Below are 26,292 nucleotides of genomic sequence, written 5' to 3' on the forward strand. Positions count from 1 at the left end.
TTGTTGTTTTGTTTTTGTTTTTGTTTTTAGTTCTTTCTATATCCTGGAGATTAAAGCCCTATCTGAAGTGCAGGTGACAAAGATTTCTACTATTTTGTAGGCTCTCTACACATTCTTAATTATTTCCTTTCCTGTGAAGAAGTTTTTAGTTTGTTATCAACCCATTTGTTGGTTCTTGATTTTACTTCTGGTGCTTTAGGAATCTTGCTAAGGAATTTGGTTCCTAAGCTGACATGATGGAGACTTGGGCCTACTTTTTCTTGTATTAAGTGCAGAGTCTCTAGTCTAATACCTAGGCTCTTGATTCACTTTCAGTTTTGTGCAAGAGAATGAGAGAAAGGGGTGTGATTTCATTTTGCTACATATGGATTTCAAGTTTTCCCAGCACCATTTGTTGAAGAGGCTGTCTTTTCTCCATTGCATGTTTATGGCTTCTTTGTCTAGTATGATGTAACTGTATTTATGTGGGTTTGTCTGTGTCTTTTATTCTGTACCTCTGGTCTTCGTGTCTGTTTTGGTGCCAGTTCCATGCTGTTTTTGCTACTATAGTTCTGTAGTATAATTTAAGGTCTAGTATGGTGATGCCCCCCACTTCACTTTTCTCACTAAAGGTTGCTTGCAACGTTCTGGGTCTCTTATTTTTCCAAATGAATTTCATGACTGCCTTTTCTATTTCTATGAAGAATTTCATTGGAATCCTAATAGGAATTACACTGAATCTGTATAGTATTTGTAGTAGTATGGCCATTTTGACAATATTACTTCTGCCTATCCAAGAACATGGGAGGTCTTTCCATCTTCTAAGGTCTTCTTCAATTTCTTTCTTTAGTGTTCTCTAGTTTTCATTATAAAGGTCTTTTACCTCTTTTGTTAGATTAATTCCCAAGGGTAGAGTTTTCTTTCTTTCTTTCTTTCTTTTTTTTTTTTTGAGGCTATTTTGAACAGGGTATTTTTCCTAATTTCTTTTTCAGTGAATTCATCACTGATGTCTAGGAATGCCTTTGATTTATGGGTATGGATTTTATATCCTGTTACTTTGCTGAATTCATTTATTAGTTCTAGAAGTTTTATGGTGGAATTTTTTGGATCCTCTAAATATAGAATCATGTCAATGGCAAATAGTGATAGTTTGAGTTCTGCTTTTTCTACTTGTATTCCTTTAATTTCTTTCATCTGTCTAATTGCTGTGGCTAGAGTTTCAAGGACTATGCTGAATAGAAGTGGCAAAAGAGGGCATCCCTGTCTTATTCCAGTTTTTAGAGGGAATGCTTTCAATTTTTCTCCATTGAGAATGATGGTGGCCTTGGGTTTAGCATAGATAGTTTTTACAACGTTGAGGTATGTTCCTATTATCCCTAGTTTTTCCAGTGTTTTGAAAATGAGTGGCTGCTATATTTTGTCAAATGCTTTTTCTGCATCTATTGAGATGATCATGTGATTCTTGCCTTTAAGTCTATTGATGTGATAAACTACGTTTATTGATTTCCAAATGTTGAACCAACCTTGCATCCCTGAGATGAACCCCACTTGATCATGGTGCACCATCTTTTTGATGTGTTTTTATTTGCCAGAATTTTATTGAGAATTTTTGCATCTACATTCATTAGAGATATTGGTCTAAAGTTTTCTTTCCTTGATGTGCTTTGTCAGCTCATTGAATCTTAATATCCAAGGATTGGGAATGATAGAGAATTCTTCTATTGCTCAGGTCCACATATTGTTACTATATTTCTCAGAGTGTTGATAAAGATCTCTTAGAAAATGATCAAATCAAAACTAGACAAGAATCTCCATTTCAATGCACTTGAATTAAAAATACCTAAGTTAGGGGCTGGGGATGTGGCTCAAGCAGTAGCGTGCTCGCCTGGCATGCGTGCGGCCCGGGTTCGATCCTCAGCACCACATACAAACAAAGATGTTGTGTCCGCCGATAACTGAAAAATAAATATTGAAATTCTCTCTCTCTCCCTCTCTCACTCTCTCTTTAAAAAAAAATACCCAAGTTAAAAGCTCTTTGAGGAGGGAGGTAGCAATTTAATAAACATAAATATTTAAAAGCTAAAAGGGAGGCTATAACTCATTTAGCTCAACTTTATATCACAAAAGGAAAAAAGTCAAAGAGATTATTTGTCTGGGCTCATACATTAAGATAGTTATTATTAAATCATTTAGTTCAATACAAAAAAATGTTTCTCATGAATATTTTCTAGCATGAGTGGATTAGCTCACTTTTATCTTACCTTAGACTTAGAGCTACATACACTCTAAACAAGCACTCTACCACTGAGCTACACCTTCAGCTATTGCTTCTGTTTTGCTGTGGGGAGGGATACGCAGGGGCACTCGACCCCCAAACCACATCCCCAGCCCTACTTTTATTTAGAGACAGGGTCTCACTGAGTTGCTTAGCACCTCCCTTTTGCTGAAGCTGGCTTTGAACTTGTGATCCTCCTGCTTCAGCCTCCGGAGCCACTGGGATTATAGGCGTGCACCACCATGACCAGCTATTGCTTCTTTTTTGTTACTCTTCATCTAGAAAAAAAGAGAGACGAGTACCTGATTCTTTGAGAATCTATTAAATTTAGTTTCTGTGTGTTTCATTGATTGCTTCCTTTTAGCTAAGCCTTATCTTACTTAGTTTTATCCAGAAGGAGGCCAACTGTGACTGGCCTTGTTACAACTGTGACTGTGCACTTTCACATTGAGATAAACTCAGAGCACTTTATCCCAACCAAAAGAACACAAACCTACTCCAAAAAACATTGCCAATTAATAGAGTTTTCCAAAACATTTCTTTAATTTGGTCTGCTCTCTGACTTCCAGCTTTCCCCACAACTTTTTTTTTCTCCTTTTTTAATCCTTATGTAGCATCTCTGTGTCAATAACCAAGCTATTATCTCAGCTTTGACCCTCGCTCTGTAGTTCTGTGATACTGGAACTGGGGATTCTGCACTTTTCTCCTTTTGTATTTGGTTTCCTGTGAGATTCTGCTAGTGGGAGGAACTAGAGGGAAACTAGAAGGAAAGGGGCGGAATTAGAATTACAGGAAGAGACAGAATTCACTATCTGCTGTTTGCCTTTTAGTAGTTTCTGGGTCACTCTGGTAACACATATTTACCCCAGTAGTACACAACAGCCTCATAATAATGTTCCCCACCCCGAGAGACACCGGCACCAGCAGGGACCCTCAAAAGCTCTTAGGCTTTTTTTTTTTTTTTTTTTTTTTTTTTTTAAGAGAGAGTGAGAAGAGAGAGAGAGAGAGAATTTTTTAATATTCATTTTTTAGTTCTCGGCGGACACAACATCTTTGTTGGTATGTGGTGCTGAGGATCGAACCCGGGTCGCAGGCATGCCAGGCGAGCGCGCTACCGCTTGAGCCACATCCCCAGCCCAGCTCTTAGGCTTTTGAGAACCATAGTCTTTTCTCTTGGCTCTACAGTATGAGGAACAGAAGCTACTTCCTATAGTTACCATCTCAGTGCTACCTGAATTCCCTCTAGTGCTATTTAACCAATTCCCCTTATCAATTTTTCTTAGTTAAAATAATTGGTCTTCTTTACCTGACTTACCCATGCTCCATATCCATTCTATTGATTCAGATCTTCCCTTAACCTCTTGTGGCTTCCAAATCCCAATGAACAAGATGTTAAAGGAAGCACACCCACCCATAATTCTTCAAGCCTGTCCCTGTGAGCTGTCGTTCACTGTGTACCATCCCTTTTGTCTTTCGACGTTCACTGGGAAATAGAAAAATCTTGCTCAAAGAGAATGAGTACATGATGGTCTTGATTCCATGGGAGAAGCTGAAAACCTGCTATCTTTTGACTGACTATCAGAAACTCTTCATCAAAGCAGATGTCCTAGAACAGTTTTCAATGAGTCTTCATCTTAAATGCAAGACCTTAAAAGACTGACAGACTTGTAAGAAAGTCTTTCATCTGGATAACTCAGAGGATCACAGACTGAGCTTCCACAACAGGGAAAAATGAGATATAAGCCCCAAATGCAGCCCAGAATGTGACATAATTTGAGGTCAATTCTGTATGATTTAAAAGCTGTGGCCTGAAAATTATATGACCATCTTGTATAGGCCAGATCCTTAGTGCTGAGTGGCCTGAGAAATGATTTGGAAAAGAAGCAGGTGACCTACACACTTTAGGTCTAGGAAATCGCCTAACAATTTCAAACTCTCCTCTCCCACCTCCTGCTCCCCCCCCCAAAAAAAAAAGAGTTTTGGAACAGAAATAAAACAAAGAACTTTGAAATAATTAGAAGTCATTTACTATCAGTGTAGAAAATAATTATGATTGGTTTAAGTGTCTAACTTATCACTTACTGTATTGGCAGTTTTTTAATTATTTTTCTAAGATTTATTTTTTTCACTCTATTTATTTTATATTTGATGACTGAAAACAAATCCTCTACATGGTTTAAATTTTGAATATCCCCAGAGACCATGTGCTAAAAGGTTTGGTTAGTAACCTGAGGCACTAACCAAATGATTCTGGGAGTTGGCAGAATCATAGGAGGTGGAGCCTAATGGGAGGAAGTTAGGTCATTGGGGGCATGCCCTTAAATAGGATATTGGACCCTTCTCTCTCTGTTTCCTGGCCACTATAAGGAGAAAAGACCTTCTTTGCCACTTACTTCCCACCATGATGTAATGTCTTGCCACAGGCTCAAAGGCAACAGGATCAAGTGACCATGGATGAAACCATGAGCCAAAATAAATTCTTTTTCCTTTTAAGTTATCTTAGGGGTTTGTCACAATGACCGAAAGCTTATGAACACAGCCTCTCAGGTGAAACTCAATGCTTTGTGAATCTTGATAACCTGAACTCCTGAATATTTTATCAACACCAGCTTCATTTAGTAAAATTAATAATAGAAAAGAATCAATTAGTTAGCTGCAGTGGATGCATTTCGTTTATATAACTCAAGTAAAGTATTCTGTATGGTTTTTTAAAAGACACCAATCATCTTGTGCACTTCTACATTTCATAACTGGCATCTGAGGTGATTCTTTTGGTTTGTAGAAGAAAAGGGTAGAGTGACTAGAAAAGATATAATCAAAATGTCGTCTTGAACAGCTCTTATGTTAAATATGTATTTATTAAGTTATACCTACACTTACACACACACAAAAAAAATATGAGGTCACTGAGAAGAGTACATGCAACTCTGTAGCATAAAGTAAACAAAAGGGTCAATGTGAAAAAAACTGGGCGAGAAGAGAAAAATAAAGCCATGGTTAAGCTAGTGCACAGAAATGTTTACAAGAAGGTCCTTTATGCTTGCCAAAGGGAAGCAGCAAATTGGGCTCCAAATTTCCTAGCAATCAGAGCATAGAAGGGAGCTAACAAAATTGATGAATAGAATATATACAGGAGAATTTTTTCCTGGTATTTTGGCAATTTTTCCCATAGTTCCTTATGAAGAGTTGCTACTGGAATATTTGGTAGAGGTTATCCCTACAATAAATACAACAGAGAATTCTCCGTGGCTGTTATCAGGTCTTACTGAATAAAACTGTAAGCCTTCCATCAAAGATGCTTTTCAATAAAATAAGCCAGGGGTGCAGAGGATATTCAAAGCATAAAACTTCTGATGATCTGACTTTACCCAAAAGTAAAATTAAGAATATATAGAAGGATGACAAAATAGCATACCTTTTTGACACGGATGTTGCTTCTCATAAGAGATTTTGCTGGCAATCAGCAACTTCTTAGAGTCAAAAGAACATCAGGCACGTGAACAATCACCTGATCAGAGAGTTTAATTATAATTCTCCAATTGAAAACAATTAGACTAACAAAAGGCCAACCTGGAAGGATGTGGAGATGGACTGAGGGAGTATTTGCATATGTATTGGAGAAAATGGTTATAAGATTTTACAACCCCTTGGTTGACAGGTGGACTGATGAGGAATCCAAGTTCTTTGTGATTATGTGAGCCTAGAAAACTCCCATAGCATGATTTTTCAGTAATCCACAAAGTTATAAAAATAAGACCAAAATCCTTCATAAAAGAACCACATAATAGTTTCCACACAGACTCCTTGACCTTTGTCAGTGGGAGGAAAGTTTGGTGGGACTTAAGTCAAAAAAGTGTTTGATGATATCTGCCCAAAATGCTTCCTGTGAAATTAAGGTAGTCATGTTCACAGTAATTAGATAATATTCAGTTTATTCAACAATTATTATTACTCATATACTAGATGACAACAACTAACTGTTCTAGGCTTTGAGACAGAATGTCCCTGCCTCTATGAGACTTTAATTGTTACGATGGAATACCACAATAAGCACATAAATAAAAGAAATGTTAAGTGCTATAAAAATATTTAAAAGCCCAGCACAGTAGCATGTACCTATAATCCTAGTTACTCAGAAGTCTGAGGCAAGGGGATCACAAATTTGAGGCCAGCCTGAGAAACATAATAGCAAAGGGGAGTGGGGGAAGGGAGGAGGCATGGGGAAAGGGAGGAGGCACGGGGTTAGGAAAGATGGTGGAATGAGATGGACCCTAAGTACATGTAGGAAGACACGAATGTGTGACTCTACACTGTGTACAACCAGAGATATGAAAAATTGTGCTGTATATGTATAATATGAATTGTAATGCATTCTGCTGTCATATATAACAAATTAGAATTTTTAAAAATGGGAAAAAAGTATCTTTATGAATGTAATTACTTAAAACTATATTAATGTTCTCTTCTTGTGACCTTAAAAAGTTTTTAAAAATATTGAAGCAGCAAAGGGGGATAGGAAATACCAGAACTGAAGGTGAAGTTGCAGTATTAAAAAAGAATGTTCCAAGAACATTCCTGATGCTAAATGCTAGCTCCCTAAAATATTACTAAGCAAACCCATTGGTAAGACAAAACTGAGCTTATACTGACCTTGGTAAAAGAGAGCTCCATCTCATTCCAGCCAGAATGGCAATTATCAAGAATATAAATAACAATAAATATTGGTAAGGATATCAGGAAAGGGTACACTCATACATTGTTGGTAGGACTGCAAATTAGTACAACCACTCTGAAAAGCAGTGTAGAGATTCCTCAAAAACCTAGAAATGGAACCACCATTTGACCCAGCTATCCCATATATATATATATAAAAGATTTAAAATCAGCATATTACAGTGATGCAGCCATATCAATGTTTATAGCAGCACAATTCACAAGAGCTAAACTATGAAGCCAATCTAGGTGCCCTTCAACAGATAAATGAATAAAGAAATTGTGGCATACATACACTATTCAGAAGAATGATTTTATGAAGTTCACCAGTAAACCAATGGAGACTATCATGCTAAGTGAAAGAAACCAACCTCAACTAAAGCAAAGGCTTTTTTTTTCTCTGATATGTGGAAGCTTATCCACAATAAGGGGTGGGGAGATAAAAGTTCAGTGGATTAGACAAAGGGGAATGAAGGAAAGGGAGAGGGATAGGAAAAAGAAAGTGAAATGGATCTGTGTACATATGTGAGCACACCATAGTGAATCTGGGGTCCTAATTAGGATAAGATATATTCCATGCTTGTATAATTTTATCAAAATGGATTCTACTGTCATGAATAACTAAAAAGAACCAATTTTTTAAAAAGAGAGAGAAAGACAACTCCATCTACACAGAGCCCTAGTTGCACCTCAAGAAAAAGAGGGTAAAATCAGGACATTTATTGGACTCTGGGTTTATTTTAGGCAGGACTTCACCAATGCTAGTGCTTGGTTAAGATTATGTAAGAATCATGATTTAGTTTTGCTTTTGTGGTCACAGCGAATTGAAGGTCTTCAAAGTGACTTGGGTTCAAGGAGCCTTGGAACTTCAACTGTAGTTTCATGTTTTCCAGAAAAAGTTGATGGCTTTTTGAGAAATTCATGGAATGAACAATAATATTATTTATAACTTTTATGCTCCTCAGTAAGACTTTCCTAGAATAGTGGAGCTATATTGATAAAACCTAGAAATAATAAATACCTGTTAATATATTCAGTTACTATGTGAATGTATATAGTTTCAGTTCTCAGAGAAAGGAAATTTGAGCCCATACCCACAGGAGTGAAGCCAACATTTGATAGTAGACAATTCAAAGCCAGGCTCAAGATCAACATATTCAGGGCCTGAGGGATGAATGTAAGTGGAGGCCTACATACCATAGTCTAAATATTTATGAAATACAAATCAAGTTAATAAAAGGTTTTAGTTTCCTACCTTGATAAGTATAACTTCATAATGACAAAGTTTAAAAATGTGTAAAGCTATGGTATGTATATGCCTGAAAAACATCTAGGATAACCAACATATTCATAGTTGGCTATATCCGGGTATTCTGTTGATGTTTGGAAAAAAATAATTAGTATATATACATATATATATATATATATATATATATATATATATATATATATATCTTGAATGCATCTTCCAAATTTCATATATATATCCTTAGCTCATAAAGTTTCATCTCCTTCCATTCATAAAAATTTTTATGTATTTTATTTTTCTATTGCCCACAATGATCTAAAGATGTGCTGTCCTATACAGTAGCCAGTAGTGGTTGTGGTCACTAAATACTTAAATGGGGCCTGTCCCAATTGAGATGTGGCTTCTGAGGACATAGGCTAGTGCTCCTGAGGACACAGGCTGTAGGGAGCCTTCATGGTGTCCTTGGGGTAGTAATTCTATAGGCCGGTCAACTGCAGGAGTCACATGTGCTCAATTCCATGCCATAAGAACATCTACATGGGTTGCAATCAGCAAAACTGTGAGTACAGGGCTCCCAGAGACTGGGGGCTCACCAGTGTGAATCCAGCAGGACATGTAGTCAAGGAATGGCATCCTGAAGCTTTGAGATTTAACATTCTCTTGATGGGTTTTGGATTTACTTAGAGCCTGTTACTCCTTTCATTTTGCTCGGGTCTCCCTTCTGGAATGGGAATGTCTATTTTGGAATGGGAATATATTTTGGAAATAGATCATTTGCTTGATTCCACAGGCTCAAAGCTGGGGTTAATTTGCCTCAGGTGTGCTTTTAGTCTCGTCCATATCTGATTCAGATGTGACTCTGGACTTGGAAATTTTGATTTGGTGCTACTGGGATGGATTGAATGTATTTTCTGTATGAGAAGGACATGAATTTAGGAGGACAGAAAATACTAAGTTTTGAATGCATCTTCCAAATTTCATGCATTGAAAACTGAATCCTCAAATTCATATGTTAATGACATGTGGAGGTAGGACCTCTGGGACATAACTGGGTCATGAGCTCTAGTCATGAATGGGTTAGTGCCAAGGTCTCGGCTTGGCACCAGAATCACGAGGCACTCACAGCTTTGTAGGTTCAAACAGCAATTCTTTATTCCAGCTCTCACACTGCCTCCACACAGGTCCAGGGGCAAACGCCTTCTGCCGTCTGCCCGCACAATTCACCTACCCCCCGAGGCTCTCTCCAAATCCCATTTTAATCTCACGAGAACTCAACGGGAACAAGCAACAGGAACACCCTAATCCCAGCAATAATCTTCAATCTCCAACTTCCCTAAAACCCATTATCTTAAACTGGCAACGCCTTAAACTCAAGGAGCCGGTTACTTCCTCAAACCTGATCAGCTCTAAACCCGGATCCGCCTTGGTCCTTGAGCAAGGTCACCTTATTAAAGCATGCATGCAATGTCCCATCGAATGTCCTCTAAGCAGCATGGGGTACGCTTGGCAAGGAAATTTCGATGCGTCATTCCTACTTGGTAATGGCCCTCAGCAGGTTAGCCCATCCACTAATTAATGGATTTATTGGTCATTGAGAGAGTTTTCTCTGGCATGCTTTCTCTTCCACCACGTGGTGCTATCTGCCATGTTCTAATGCATCAAGACAGGCCCTCGCCAGATGCTGTGCCATTACTGTTGCCAGGCTGTTAGACTTCTCAATCACCAGAACTATGAGCCAAGTAAATTTTTACTTATAGTCACCATGATATGCATCTAATTTCCTGAACTTATGAATATTATAAACTGAAAGTTTGTAACCTTTTATGAGCTTCTCCCCATTACCATCCCTCTGCCTAACTGCTGGCAATTGCAGTCTTACTCTCTGTTTCCATGAGATCAACTTTTATAGATTCCGTCTATAAGTGATGTCATATAGTATTTGTCTGCATGTGACTTATTTCATTTAGTATAATTTCTTCCAAGTTCATCCATGTTTTTGAAAATGACAGAATTTCCTTTTTATTTTAGGCCTGATTAACATAACATTGTTTGTATATATGTATATTTGTGTGTGTGTGTGTGTGTATACACATTTTATTTATCCATTTGTCTGTCAATAGATGCTTAGGTTATTTCCATATCTTAGCTCTCATGAATTATGTTGAAATAAAACAGGGGGTGCAATCTGAGGGCGGTGGCATACACCTGTAATCCCAGCAGCTGGGGAGGCTGAGGCAGGTAGATGATGCATTCAAAGCCAGCCTCAGCAAAAACCAGGTACTAAGCAACCCAGTGAGGACCCTGTCTCTAAGTAAAATACAAAATGGGGCTGGGGATGTGGCTTAGTGGACCAGTACCCCTGAGTTCAATCCCCGGTACACCCCCAAAATGGAGTGCAGATATAGCTATGTCTGTCCTATCAATCATCTATCTATATCCAGGAGCTTTGAAGTCCATAAGTCAGGAATTTAGGAATGGAAGATGAAAGTAGGTTGGGAAGATGAAGGAAAAGGACAAGGTACAACCAATAAGCATGGGCTGGAGCCCATGAGAGCAGAACAGAACCATGTTGAATCTGAGCAGAAACGAGGGCCCCTTGACCTGGAACAAAACATACACACACAGACCCCAGAGTCGCGGTAGCTTAAGAGAATCCCGAGAAGGGAAGCAATTATTACATTTTTTTCATCCTTTTTTTTTCATATTATCTTTGAAATCTGATACTTATTTTATATTTGTAGCATAGTCAATTTGGTCTATTCATATTTCAATTAATTGCTCAATGGCCACATCTGTCAAGTTGCTACTATTTTAAACAACATAGGTGAAAAGTCACCTCAAAATTGTTAGCTTTAGGGAAGGTTAAATAAACACTTATCCACTCACTCCTGTGTCCACTTGTTAAAGGTTTCCCTACAGGGATTAACTCCCTGCATTGCAGTTTGCAAATGTGTGGTGGTCCCCAAATTAATAAGGTATTTCTCATTACAACACTAGAGAAGTTCCAGAGCAGGTGAGGCAAGCTGTTCCCTCAAGGATGGGGTGTAGCAAAAGCAGTTCTAAAAGGGAAGTTTATAGCAAACTAAAAAAAAAAAAAAAAAAAGTCTACATTAAAAAAAATCTCAAAAAAAAAAAGTCATCCAGTTTAAAAAAAAAATCTCAAACAACCTAACATAATCTCAAGGAATTTTTAAAAGGTCCAAAATCAACATAGGAAATAATAAGAGAATATTAGTTTATGTTGGCATTGAACTGTGCCCCTCAAAACTTCCACAAGTGGAAGCCTTAACTCCCAGTTTCTTAAGATGTGACCTTATTTGGAATTTGTGTCATTACAGATACAATTAGTTAACGTAAAATGAGATCATATTGGACTAGGGTGAGTTCCTAATCTGAACTGTCTTCATAAAAAGAGAGAATTTGGACACGAATTGCACACAGTAAAAATGCCATGTGAAAGTGAAAGCTAAACTCAGGGTAATGAAACTGAGGGGGTTACCAAGATAAACCTTCTAGCATCATTGACTTTTAGCTGACTTTAAAAATTACTCATTTTGTGCTCACCATCTCTAGCAGTCAGAGAAATGCAAATCAAAACCACCCTAAGATACCAACTCACTCCAGTAAGATTGGCAGCCACTATGAAGTCAAACAACAACAAGTGCTGGCGAGGATGTGGGGAAAAGGGTACTCTTGTACATTGCTGGTGGGACTGCAAATTGGTGAGGCCAATTTGGAAAGCAGTATGGAGATTCCTGGGAAAGCTGGGAATGGAACCACCATTTGACCCTGCTATTGCCCTTCTCGGACTATTCCCTGAAGACCTTAAAAGAGCATGCTACAGGGATACTGCCACATTGATGTTCATAGCAGCACAATTCACAATAGCTAGACTGTGGAACCAACCCAGATGCCCTTCAATAGATGAATGGATAAAAAAAATGGGGCATTTATATACCATGGAATATTACGCAGCATTAAAAAATGACAAAATCATGGAATTTGCAGGGAAATGGATGGCACTAGAGCAGATTATGCTTAGTGAAGCTAGCCAATCCCTAAAAAATAAATACCAAATGTCTTCTTTGATATAATGAGAGCAACTAAGAACAGAGCAGGGAGGAAGAGCAGGAAGAAAAGATTAACATTAAACAGAGACATGAGATGGGAGGGAAAGGGAGAGAAAAGGGAAATTGCATGGAAATGAAGGGAGACCCTCATTGCTATACAAAATTACATATAAGAGGTTGTGAGGGGAATGGGAAAATAAACAAGGAGAGAAATGAATTACAGTAGATGGGGTAGAGAGAGAAGATGTGAGGGAAGGGGAGGGGGGATAGTAGGGGATAGGAAAGGTAGCAGAATACAACAGTTACTAATAGGGCATTATGTAAAATTGTGGATGTGTAACCGACGTGATTCTGCAATCTGCATTTGGGGTAAAAATTGGGAGTTCATAACCCACTTCAATCTAATGTATGAAATATGATATGTCAAGAGCTTTGTAATGTTGTGAACAACCAATTAAAAATAAATAAATAAATAAAAATTACTCATTTTGGAGGATACATAGCTGAGCAATCTGTGATTAGCCTCCCTCCCACTAGCCTTGCTGTAAGTAATACCTCTGCCCTGTGAATTTTTATAACAGTTGCCTAGATTACATTTCATGGTCTTGCAGACTGCTTTTGTCAAAACCTCTTGGGTCCACACAAGTATCTGAGGGTGATCTCTTGAGTTACGAAACCAAAAACTCCATCCAGAGAGCATGCTTATGCCACCATCTCCTGAACACGAGCCCCATGCAGAGTCATGAAGTTTGATGATGCTTCTCAAACCACTGATTACTTCACCATTACTTATTGCTAAAGTCATCCTTCCTCTAAATAAATAGCACCAAAATCTATCTTTGGGGAGGTGAATTTGAAACTTGGGACTCCCCTCTATGCTTGGTTGCTTTATTATTAAACTTTGTCTTTTGCAAAACTCAGTGTCTCTATGATTGGCACGCTATGGAGCAGGTAAAATGGGCCTGGTTAGGTGACAGTGGTGAAGCAACAAATAACATCAAAACCCAGACAACACCAAACCAACAGACAACACCAAAGATTGACAGTAAATGACAAAAGCTGGGAAAGAGACATGGAACACATTCTCTCTCACCACTCTCAGAAAAAAAAGCAACTCCACCAACACCTTGATCTCAGAGTTCCAGCTTCCAGACTGCAAGACAATAATTTTCACTGTGTGAACCACCCAACTTGTGTTTTGTTTTGGAAGCACCAGCAAATTCACACAATTTTCATCTGGGAAGAAAAATCCAAAATGTTTACATTGTTGTGAAATAAGCAGAAATATAATTTATGTTTTTCAATGGCATATTTTGTATAATGTTGAGTCAGGAGACAAGGGTCTGATGCTCTACCACAAAGTAAATTTTAATTTTTCTTTCTTCCATCTTTGACAGCCTAGCTACCCCACATTCATTGTTTGCCTGGCCACAGCTACACCAGATGCCCCACGGCAGCTCAGAGATTTTTGCTTTTGCTTTTGCTGCAGCAAGCTCAGGTTACAGGTCCATCCTAGAAGGCTCCACCTTGCAGCCTCTCTGGATGACTCCATCCCTCTATAGCCAGATATCCCCAGTCTGGTCCACAAAGAGCCCCTCCCCTAACCATGACTAAGCAGAAAGTCTGGTTAGCCATTAGGGCATTGCAGTGTATGAGGGAGCCCACCATATTCTCTATGTAAGCAGTGTACTGCTTCCCCTTAGGAGACAACATATGTCTTCATAAAACCTCTTTCAGTTATATCTTGGCTATTCTTGATTTCTATCTTGAGTGGAGTAAGCTGAGGTGGTTGCACTAAGAGTTGGTAACATTAAAGGCTCCTGCCACTGAAAATGGCCATGGGCCAGAGCTAAGGACAGCTAGCAGCCAAAGAACAGCAGGGAGAAATGGAGAGCTTCCAGGAGTCATTAGCTCTTGCTGCTGGAAGAGTGAGTTCCAGAGAGCTCTCAGGATCTGTTAGCTCCACCAGGAGAGAAGTGAGGAGTGTCTCTAACACTAAGAGCTGAGAGTTGCTGACAACCAAAGTTCAGAGATGTTAATAGTAAGGAAGCTGCACTTTGCCCATCCATGATTTCTGTCCAAATTGAGCAAAAGAACCCTCAGTCAATTAGTAACACTGTCAAGTTTTGTTTTCATAGTCTACTTGCTTGGTACAGTTACAAAACTTCCTTCCAGGACAGAAGATATTCAGATGGAATTTTGTAAGACTTGTGACCTCTAGTTCCCCCTTCTCCCCAGAGCTCTGCTTTTGCCCTTTTTCTGAACCTATGCACCTCTTGTGACACAAGTATTCCTCAGATACAAACACAGATGTAAGCCAACAGATCTGGTGAGACTGACACCACTGCTACTCTACCCCAATGGTGCAACCTCATGTAGCACTCCTCTCTCCACAAGCCCCATGTTGTACTGCAAAGTACACCCCTCAAGACAGGCCATCCTGAAAAACTCACCAACGTGGCACTCAAAATGTTACATTCTGACTGCATTTATACGTATCATTTAGAATTTGTTCTCCTGGATGGTATGCAACTGTCTCTCAATGGAAGTTTTAAGGGCTTTTATGAGCTGTGTATTATGGTCACTTGTATATGTCAACTTATCTGGACCAAGGGGTGCCCAGACATTTGGTCAAACATTATTCTCATTGTGTCTGTGATGATTTTTCTGAATGAGATTGATATTTGAGCCAGGAAGTTGAAAAAAGAAGACTGCCTTATCTAATGTGAGTGGGCCTCATCCAATCAGCTGAAGACCTGAATACAACAAAAAGACTAAGAGGGAACCCCTCTGCTTGATTGTCTTTACCTGTCATGTTGATCCTTTCCTGCCTCCACGTTGTCAGAGAAATAAACCATTAACACAGACCAAACATGTTTGTGTCTTTCCACAATGTCAGAATTTATTGAATAACAATAAATTCATAAGCTGCAGCACTGTCAACGATTGCAATTTACTGAATACTTACAGGCCACCTATTGTCATAAGGCAGGCAATCGCAAGTTCTTTTATTCCCATTTTAATTATTAATTATTAATACTTATAACACTCAAGGCACACACTATAATTCACACAATGAATTAAGAATTAATGTCACAGAGTTGTTAGAGGGTCAAGATAGAAAGAGGACAGTTTCAGAGTGTTAGTTTGATGTGTCAGCTTGAGATGTTAGCTTGAAACATCAGCTTGGCAAGCAACAAATATATGAAAAAAAAAAATGTTCAACATATCCAGTAATTAGAGAAATGTAAATCAAAACTAAGATTTCATCTCACTCCAGTCAGAATGGCAGTTATTAAGAATACAAGCAATAATAAGTGTTGGCAGGGATGTAGGAGAAAAGTGACACTCATATGTCTTGGGTAGGACTGCTAATTGGGGCAACCACTGTGGAAAGCAGTATGGAGATTCCTCAGAAAATTTAAACTGGAACCACAATTTGACCCAGCTATCCCACTCCTTGATTTATACCCAAAGGACTTAAAATCAGCATACTATAGTGATGCAGCCATATCAATGTTTATAGCAGCTCAATTCACAATAGCTAAACTGTGGAAACAACCTAGATGCCCTTCAATAGATGATGGATAAAGAAACTGTGAGATAGATAGATATATATACAAAAAAATGGAATATTACTCAGCATTAAAAGAGAACAAAATATGGCATTAGCAGGTAAATGGATCCAAATGTTTTCTCTGATTTGTAGATGCTGATCCATAATGGGGGAGTACATGGGAAGAAAGGAGGAATTTGGATTGGGCAAAGGTGAGGGTGGGAGCAGGAAAGATGGTGAAATGAGATGGATATCATTACCCTAGGTACATAGATGATTTCACAAATGGTGCAACTCTACATTGTGTACAACCAAGGTATTGAAATGTTGTGCTCTATTTGTGTACAATGAATTGAAATACATTCTGCTATCATGCATAACTAAGTAGAACAGATTTAAAAAAAAAAAAAAGAACTATCAGCTTGGAATAGGTCATGCATTGTCGTCACATATTGAGCTGAAGCCCACAGTCATAATCAGAGGTGGCAATTTTCGTGGGCAAAGTTCATGATGAGTAGCCAGGTGATGGGGTCAGGGTGCAGCCATGTCCAATCTTGTGGGGCTCTTCCTTTTATGAGTTTTAGATGAGGTGATTATATCTGGTGAGGTTGGAAAACTCCCGTGTCTCATGTTTCTGATGTGATTTGGGATGCCTACTTATCCAAGTGCTTCTGATTTATTTTGGTAAGTTTGTGCAATAGGTTATTTATTAATTTGTGCCTTAGAGTTGTGCTGGGCAGATGTCTGGGGAATTTGTGCAAACAAGGTGTAGAGCCATTCTACCTTGACAGTTGGGCTTAAAATGAAAACTCACAGAAAAAAATACTGCTTTCCAAAATAAAGTAATTGAGGGTTAGGTACAGTCTGAAAACTACTGTTATACGCATCATGGAATAATTCAGAGCAGGGCACAGCTGCTGTCCACACGCCATCATCAAACGAAAACACTGCCTCTTCCTCAGGGAACAAGGCTGCAGTCTTTGAACAAGAATCACACCATTGGCTCTCCTGGGTCTCAAGCTTGCTTACTGCGATTCTGGAACTTGCTTCCATAATCATGTAAACAATTTGCTTATAATAAATCTGTGTGTGTGTGTGTGTGTGTGTGTGTGTGTGTGTGTGTAATTCCGTATATATCTCCTACTGGTAGATTTCTTGAGGGAACACTGACTAATACACCATCTAACTAGTTAGATGGGCTAAAAATACAGTATGATCAGTAATAGCATGGACACTTGGGATTGAGGAAGCCAGGGGTTGAACTGGGAAGATTTGAAATGTACAAAGAAAACATAAAACAATACATATTCCATGATCATTATAAAATGTGTTGTGTAAAATAAATTAAATTAAGATTTTGAGTTAAAATTAAATAAGTTAAATGAGTAAGCGCTCAAAATTGTTAGCATAATAATCATCATAATGAAGGTAGAATATTCCAGAGAGTTATATACCCACTTCTGTAGTGACCACATAAGCATTAAAGCCTTCCCTTAGTGAACTTGCTACCTCAACATGTATGTGCATTTTTAATGACTTAAAAGTCCTTAGTTCATGTTAGAGTTCACTGTTGGTGTTCTGGATTCTATGGATTTTAAGAAATGTATACAGTGACTTTTACGACCCTTATGATATTATATAGAATAGTTTCATTTCCCTGAAAATACTTTGATCTCCATCTGTTCAACCCTCCTTTACCCCTTGCCTCTGATAACCACTGATCTTTCTATCTTCATAGTTTTAACATTTCCAGAGTGTCACATAGTTGGAATCACGCAATATGTAGCCTTTTCAGATTGGCTTCTTTTACTTAGTAATATGAGTAATGTATTTTTGCTCCCTGTATTTTCAGGGCTTTGTAGCTCATTTCTGCTTAGTGTTGAATAAGAATCCATTTTCTGGACATACCACAGTTTGTTCATCCATTCACCATCTGAAGAATATTTTGATTGATTGCTACCAAGGTTTGCTAATTATAAATAAAACTACTATAAATATCTATGTGCTGGTGTTTGTGAAGACATAGATTTTCAACTAAATTATTTGGATAAATATGTTAGGACTATGTTCACTGTTGTAAGAAGCTAGCAAAATGTTTTTCCAGAGTGACCATATTACTTTGCGTTCCCTCTGGCACTGAATGAGAGATCCTGTTTCTTCACATCCTTACTACTGATGTTGTTAGCTGTCTAGATTTTTGCCATTCTGGTAGATGTAATGGTGATCCAGCATGTATTTTAAATAACATGTCTTATTTCCTACCTCTTAAAGAAGGTTTTAAATATGGATCAGCCAAAATAACAACAAAAAGATAAAAACCCAAATGAGCAATTATGCTCTATCATCTAATTACTTTTAATAATTGGGTAGGGCTGGGGTTGTGGCTCAGCTGTAGAGTGCTCACCTAGCACGTGTGAGGCCCTGTGTTAGATCCTCAGCACCATATAAAAATAAAATAAAGATATTGTGTCTAACTATAACTAAAAAATAAAAGAATAATTTGGTATATATCCATCTAATCATTCTTATGTGCATGTATACGTGTATTTTTCCTTTTCTAAAGATCTATCTGGGAGCAAATTCAATGTGTCCATTTTAAACATAAGTATGTACTCTATAATTGATAGGCAGGCCTGTGACCATAGTTGATGTAATAATCATGCCAAATGTCACCTGATCTTTTTCAGAGAATAAATGTGCTGATGGAAATATCTCAGGAGTTATTAATTCTGATATTTGATGTGTCCTGGGGTTATCTTAACTAATTTTTTCAATTAATTTTCATTAATGGCATCTCATTCTTTGATCTAAGATGTCATTTATCATATTATGTTCAATTTTAGCCCTATCTATGAACTCCCAGAGACCGGTAAACTTGTTGACCTCAAGATTGGCCTTTGATCTGCAACTTGGAATTTGCCACACCTGTCCCCTGTGCTAAGAACAACTTCCCATATTAAGGTTGCTGAAAGTTAACTAAATCTTATCCTTCTTCAGTAGGTCACAATGAAAGATTCACTTATATAAGTAAAGAGGTGAATGTAAGTGTGAATGCAGAAAGTGAGTCTGGCCCAGGTCAGTGAAACCATACGTTCCTAGTATATAAGTCTCAAAAGCAGCACAATTCACAATAGCTAAACTGTGGAACCAACCTAGATGCCCTTCAATAGATGAATGAATAAAAAAAAATGTGGCATATATATACACAACGGAATATTACTCAGCAATAAAAGAGAATAAAATCATGGTATTTGCAGGTAAATGGATGGAGTTAGAGAAGATAATGCTAAGTAAAGTTAGCCAGTCCCCAAAAACCAAATGCTGAATGTTTTCTCTGATACAAGGAGGCTGATTCATAGTGGGATAGGGAGAGGGAGCATGGGATGAATAGATGAACTGTAGATAGGGCAGAGGGGTTGGATGGGAAGGGAGGGAGCAGGGAGTTAGCAAGGATGGTGGAATGTGATGGTCATTATTATCCAAAGTACATGTATGAAGACATGAATATACTTTGTATACAACCAGAGATATGAAAAATTATGCTGTATACGTGTAATAAAGTTGTAATGCATTCCATTGTCATACATAAATTTAAAAAATAATATTTTTTTTAAAAAAATCTCAACCTGATAATTCTTCCATGTATCCTAGGAAGCTCTCACCCCACATTTCTTCGTGACTATTTCAAATCTATTCTATAGTTTCTTCTCCTCCATTCTCATTCCCAGCCAATAATCTCATTTCCTATTTTAACAGAAAATATAACCTCAGCTTTCTGCCACTAATCTGCATTCTGCTTGGATCCACCCATCCTCTTTGGCTCATCTTTCTATTGGAGTCTAAGAGGTGACATTTCTCATTTCAAAGTCTAACACTTCCACTTGCACTTGGCATCTTGCCTCCCCACCCCCTGTCTCCTTAGAGTCTAATTTCTATGAGATTCCCATTATTCTTGCTCATCTCAACTACTCTTTCTTTCCTGACTTCATTTGAACATGATTTCCACTTCTGGTAAGATTCACCCACTCTTAGTACTTTAACCTATTAAATTTATAGGTGTATATTTCCCTTCAGACACAAACTTTAGTTAGCCATTTATTCAGAAAATATTCTCTAAGTGTCAACTACATATCATGCATTACTTTAGATAGTAGAGGTCCAAAAAAGAACATAGTAAGTCATTTTGTGGATATGGAAAATGCCAGGCATCTGTGGGGACTGGGATAGAGGAGAACAGAAAGACCTATCAGAGCATTTGGACTTAAGCCCCAACATTTATAAACAAAGATCTCAATAACACATTGTGGTTCCTATCCATTGCACTATAGGTTTTATGTAGGTGATGTAGGAAACAATTCAACAAGAATGAACTGCAAAGGACTTTTGTCTATTTCGAACCACTCCTATGAGTGTGGATTACCAGGAGAACTTCCAGCTTTGCTTTCGTTGAATTTGAAGATTCCCAAGCTGCAGTTGATACTGTCCAAGAGCTAGATGGAATGATAATAAGTGGCTGTAATGTAAGAGTAGAATAGTCAAATGGTGAAAAACAAAGTCCAAATTGTGACCAATCTCCTCTTGGGAGTCATTGCCCTTATGATGACTATACAGAAAGAGTCCTCCACTTGATGCAGATCTCCAAAAAGTAGCAACTTTCTTTCACAACTGGAGCAGTACCTTTCCTGAAGATGGAAGAAGAAAGAGATCACTGCCTGTAGAGAGGAATCACTAGCCCTCGTGATCCTTCCTGAGGTTGAATGAAAGGAAAGAAATGACCGGAGACAAAGATGGCGGACTAGAGGAAGTCTACAACTTTTCAGTTGTTTCACAGCTCAGAATTGAAGCAGTAGGAATACTGTTTCTCAGCAAGGTGGGTGACTGAGATAATTCACTAAAATTCAATATTGAGCAGTTATGAGACTCAGAAAGACCCAGAAATTCAGGTATTTCAAACAGAGGGCAAGAAAGAGTACATTAGAGCCAACTTGATGGCAGCAATGGTGCCAGGTCACAACAGAAAGAGAGGAGGCGGGTGCAAACAGAAAGCAAGAGAAACATATCAGATCCTACATGAGAACACCTATAGAACTAACAAGCAGTCTGAACTTAGCTGAAGCAGAGGCTGCACAGCAAACTCGTGTTTGGAAGTATTCCATGTTTCTCAACTCATAAGTGGAGAGCCAAAGCAGGGATCCAACCTGAGCAGGTCACACCACAGCTTTCTGCTGCAGTAACCTGGAACATTATAGAAGTTATTGCCATACCATCCTGGCCAGGAATCACCATGTGGCCTAATCCGTTCTTGGCAAAATGCAATTAAAACAGATGCAGAGAAGATTGCATCCCGGAGGATTCAAGACAGAGATATGGAAGGGAATACAACACACTCTCCCTTTACATCACATTGGCTCCCATGAACAGCTAAAGAGGGTGGGGTAACTGAACAGGTAGGCAGGTTTGCATTCAGAAAATTAGCTTTAGAAGAACATATTCATGGGCTGAAGAGTATGTGAGACCCATCATGCCTCCTTCACCTAGGCTTATTAGTTACTCTACCCTATGAGTAGAATTTTCAGGAAACACCAAAGGCCCAAGCAAGATCAATATCTCCCAGCCCTAGACATTGTGTTGATTTAATCTCTCCAGAATAGATACACCTGATAAAGAACCAGATTTCTATGAGAGCTATACCCCAACCACTGGAACATCTTATTTAAAACTCAGCATGAGTCCTGCCCTGGGAATGCATTTATCTTGTCTGTCCCACAAAACTCCAGTGAATGGTATTTCCCATTATCTACTCTACCTTGTATGGTTGAGTAGGGACACTAAGAGCCATTTCAACCAGGTTCAGTTCCAAACCACTCCAGCTGGTAGCTTGATACACAGTACAAAAGGAGGAAAGACACTTGCTCTGTCTAGGGATGCATAACTCAAAAAGAAACAGAAAGAAGGCCAGTCTGGCCATGAAGTTACATCCTCATCCACAGTTTCAAACACCTCAGCAGAGACAAATATATATATTATACATATGTGTGTACATATATAAATAAATATATATGCCTTGTACTGTGAGAACACAGAAAAATAACTAAGTGAACAAAAAAAGTCAGTGAAGGAGATCATTTAAAGTCAGTATTATTATGAGATAGTTATTAATTCCTACATTTTGGATAAATTCTAATGTTTAATTCGATCCAATTTTTAAGTTGAGTAATGTTTTAAATAATTATGTGCAATGATGTTTGAGGCATAAAGGCTTACCATTATTTTACCTTGTTGGAATTTTCCCTACATGAAGTGAACTTCTTTGCCTCTTCTGATTAATTTTGGCTTTACAAATCAAATTGCCTGACAGACACCTAATTGAATATTTCATCCAAAATGAGAAAATCAATAAGGAGATAAAGATACTAAAAAAATTAAACACATATCTTGGAAATGAAAAGCATAATAAATAAAATTAAAAATTTCACTTAAAGTCTCTTCAATAGAGTAGATTATGTAGAAAATAAAATCTCAGAACTGAAAGACCAAGTGGCTGGCCTTGAATATTCAGACAGCATTAAAGTACAGAAAACAAGCAATTATGATCAGATTATACAAATATTCTAGGACAATATTAATAGGCCAAATTTAAGAATCAATGGAATCAAAGAGAGATTTGAGATACAGGCCAATGGTATGGATAAACTTTTTCAGGAAAATAATAACAAAAATGTTCCAAAACTGGGAACAAGATAGGCAGATAGATATGGGAAGCACTGAAAAGATAAAAAAAAAAACAGAAAAGAGAAGAAAAGAAACTTTCCAAGATATATTATAATTAATATGCCTAACATAAGCAGGAATAAAATTTTAAAAACTGAAGAATTAAGCCAATCAGAATTACTTTAGACTTCTCAGCACAAACTTTAAAATCCAAACTCTAAAAGGAAATAACACATGGTCAATATAGCAATACTCAGCAAAAATATCCTTCAAAATTAAAGAAGAAATAAAAACCTTCCACGATAAGCAGAAACTCAAATATTTCAAGACTATTAAGGTCACACTGCAGAAAATATTTAATGAAATATTATCCATGGAAGAAACTAAAAACAAACTTCAAAGCTTGCAAATGAGTGAAATTTCATTGAAAGTGTAGGTAAGTGAATGAAAAATTGGATTGAATTAAACATTAGAAATTATCCAAAATGCAGGAATTAATAATTATCTCATAAATAATGCTAACTTTAAATGATCTCAATTCTCCAATTAAAAGATGTAGACTGGCAGAATGGACTTTTTTTAAAAAAATTCAACTATATATTGTTCACAAGAGACTCATCTTACATGCAAAGACAGCCACAAGCTGAGATTGTAAAGATGGAAAATGATATTTCAAGCAAATGGAGCCAGAAAACAAGCAGGAACAAAGTGTATTTCAAATTAATCAGAAGAGGCAATGAAGTTCACTTCACATAGGGAAAAATCCAACAAGATAAAAATAATGGTAAGCATTTATGCCCCCAAACATCATTGCACATAATTATTTAAAATACTACTCAACTTAAAAGCCCATATAGACCCCAATACAATATTACTGGGTGATATCAGCACACCTCTCTCACTAAACTATACAATATTCAGATATAAACTCAGTAAAGATTCTTCAGACCTAAAACATGACAAATCAAATGTGCCCAACAGATATTGAATATTTCATCCAAAACCAGTCAAATTCACTTTCTTCACAGCTTCTCATGGAAACTTCCCCTCAAGATAAATCATATTTTAGGCCATAAAGCAAGTCTTAGAAAATACCAAAACAAATGTTTATGTAATTACTTACATCTTATCAGATCATAATGGAATAAAATTAGAAACCAACAGTAAGAAAAACTACAGGAACTACATAACTATAACTATATAATCGAATGGACTTTGGACAATAAAGAAGTGACAGAAAAAATAGGGGAGAGATTTAAAAATTATTAGAATCAAATGAGAATAGAGATACAATGTATCTGAGTCTTTGGGACACTATGAAGGCAAATCTATGAGAAAAGTTTATAGCTATTATTGTCTTCCAAAAAATCCCAAGTAAATAACCTAATGATGCATCTTCATATAAACAAGACCAAATAAATCCCAAACTACTAGAAGAAAGAAAGTAATTAAGAGCTAAAATTGATGAAATAGAAAATTTTAAAATGCAAAGAATCAATGGAATGAAAATTGATTCTTTGACAAGATAAAAAAGATCAATAAACCTTTGGCCAAATTAACCATAATAAAGAGGAAGAAGACCTAATTAAGAAAATTAGAGATGGAAAAGGAGATATCACTACAGACATCACAGAAATCTAGAGGATCCCTTAGAGACTGTTTTAAAGACTTGTACTGAAATAAATTAGAAAATCTAGAATAAATCAATTTCCAGACACATATGACCAATCAAAATTGAGCCAAGAGGAAATAAAAACCCTAAGGAGACCAATAACAAGCAATGATACTGAAGCAGGAGGGAAAAAAAAAAAACAGCTTTCCAGCAAAGAAATGGATCAGCTGAATTCTACCAGAACTTTCTTTTATTATTTTTTTTTTACAGTTTTATGACTTTATTTAACTATCAGCAGTTAGTTCTCATCCACTTTTGTGGTAACGGGGACATAAGTTACCAAAGTATAGAGCTTGTTTCATGAATCTTCATCCTCCTTACGTTTTCTGGATTATCACACACAAAAACAATATGAGACATTCCTTAGTCCTTTGTTGAGCCTGGTGTCAATGCGCACATCTGGAGTTCCATCTCCTTCATGGCAAATTTCTGGATCTCTCTGAGTGCCAGAGGAGCACACTTCTTGAAGCCCACTCTCTGGATGCGCTAGTGAATGTGGATGGTCTATTCCCAGGTCATGACCTGGTTGAAGGCAGAACGGCCCTTCTTCTTCTCGCCACCTTTCTTTGCAGGAGCCATTCTGCCAGGCCCAAGTTGAAAAGCTCTACCAGAACTTTAAAGAGAAACTAATACCAATGCTCCTCAAATTATCCCATGAAATAGAAAGGGATGGAACACTTTCAAATTCATTCTATGAAGCTAATATAACACTGATATACCAAAGTCAGAAAAGGACACATTAAGGAATTAAATTACAGACCAATATCCCTGATAAACATAGATACAAACATGTTTCACAAAATATTAGCAAACTGTACCCAACAACAGTTAAGAAAATTGTAACACAACATGATCAAGTTGACTTCATTCTAGGGATGCAATGGTGGTTCAACATAGGCAAATCAATAAATGTAACACCACTCATAATCTTCTCAATAGATGCAGAGAAAGCCTTTGGCAAAATTTAGCACCTATTCATAATTTAAAAAAAAAAAAGGAAGAAAAGGAACTCACTTCAATATAACAAAGGCCATGTATAAGAAGCCCAAAACTAACATTATAGTGAGTGAAGAAAAAAATGGAAGCATTTCCTCTAAAATTAGAAACAAGACAAGGATATTCACTCTCACAATTCCTGCTCATTATCATACTTGGAACTTTTGTCACAGAGAAATTAGACAAGAGAAATAAAAGGGATACAATGAAGAAAATGAAGAAGCCAAATTGGCTCTGTTCACAGATGATATGATCCTATAAAAAGAAGATCCACAAAGCTCTACAAGAAAACTTCTAGAGCTAATTTTTAAAATCAGCAAAAAAAAAAAGTACAAAGTCAAACAAAGACAACCCTGCACAGTCACCTGATCCTTGACAGAGTTGCCAAAACTATGTTGGAGAAGACAGCCTTTTAAACAAATGGTGCCAGGAAAACTATGCAACTATATGTAGATGAATGAAGCTTAGATCCCTATTTCTCATCCTGAACAAAAGCCAACTCAAAGTGGATCAAAGACCTAGGAATTATTCCAGAAACTTTGCAAGGGCTAGAAGAAAACATAGGGTCAGCAATCCAACATATAGTGCTCTCTACAACTTCCGTGACTGGGTTCCTCAAGCTCAGGAATTAATATCAGGAATTAATGAATGGGGTGTCATCAAATTAAAAACCTTTTCCATAGAAAAGAATGCATAGAAAAGAATGGGAGAATATCTTTGCCAGCTACTCTTCTGACAGAGGATTAGTATACAGAATATATAAAGAACTAAAAGAATTTAACTTCTAAAACACAAATAACCCAGTCAATAGATGGACAAATGAAATAAACAGGTACTTCTCAAAAAAATGGCCAACAAATATATGGGAAAATGCTCAGCATCTTTAGTAATCAAGGAAATGCAAATCAAACTACACTGAGATTTTTTTCTCACTCTAGTTAGAAAGGCAGTTAATAATAATAATAATAGTTATTAGTATTATTATTAATGTTGGTAAAGATGTAGCAGAAAGGAAAACCTACACTACTTGTGGGACTGTAAATCAGTACATCCACTATGCAACTCAGTATG

General features: G+C 37.3%; 2 pseudogenes; one reads left to right on the top strand and one right to left on the bottom strand.

Annotated features, from left to right (window-relative positions):
• Positions 1-20,336, top strand: part of LOC101973736 (actin-related protein 2/3 complex subunit 2-like) — a 74,010-nt pseudogene extending 53,674 nt beyond the window's left edge.
• Positions 20,337-20,445: 109 nt separating this feature from the next.
• On the bottom strand, positions 20,446-24,804 carry LOC101973448 (large ribosomal subunit protein eL31 pseudogene; annotated as a pseudogene).
• Positions 24,805-26,292: the final 1,488 nt, after the last annotated feature.

Source organism: Ictidomys tridecemlineatus, chromosome 9 (genome assembly GCF_052094955.1).
Source record: "Ictidomys tridecemlineatus isolate mIctTri1 chromosome 9, mIctTri1.hap1, whole genome shotgun sequence".
NCBI classification, from domain to species: domain Eukaryota; kingdom Metazoa; phylum Chordata; class Mammalia; order Rodentia; family Sciuridae; genus Ictidomys; species Ictidomys tridecemlineatus.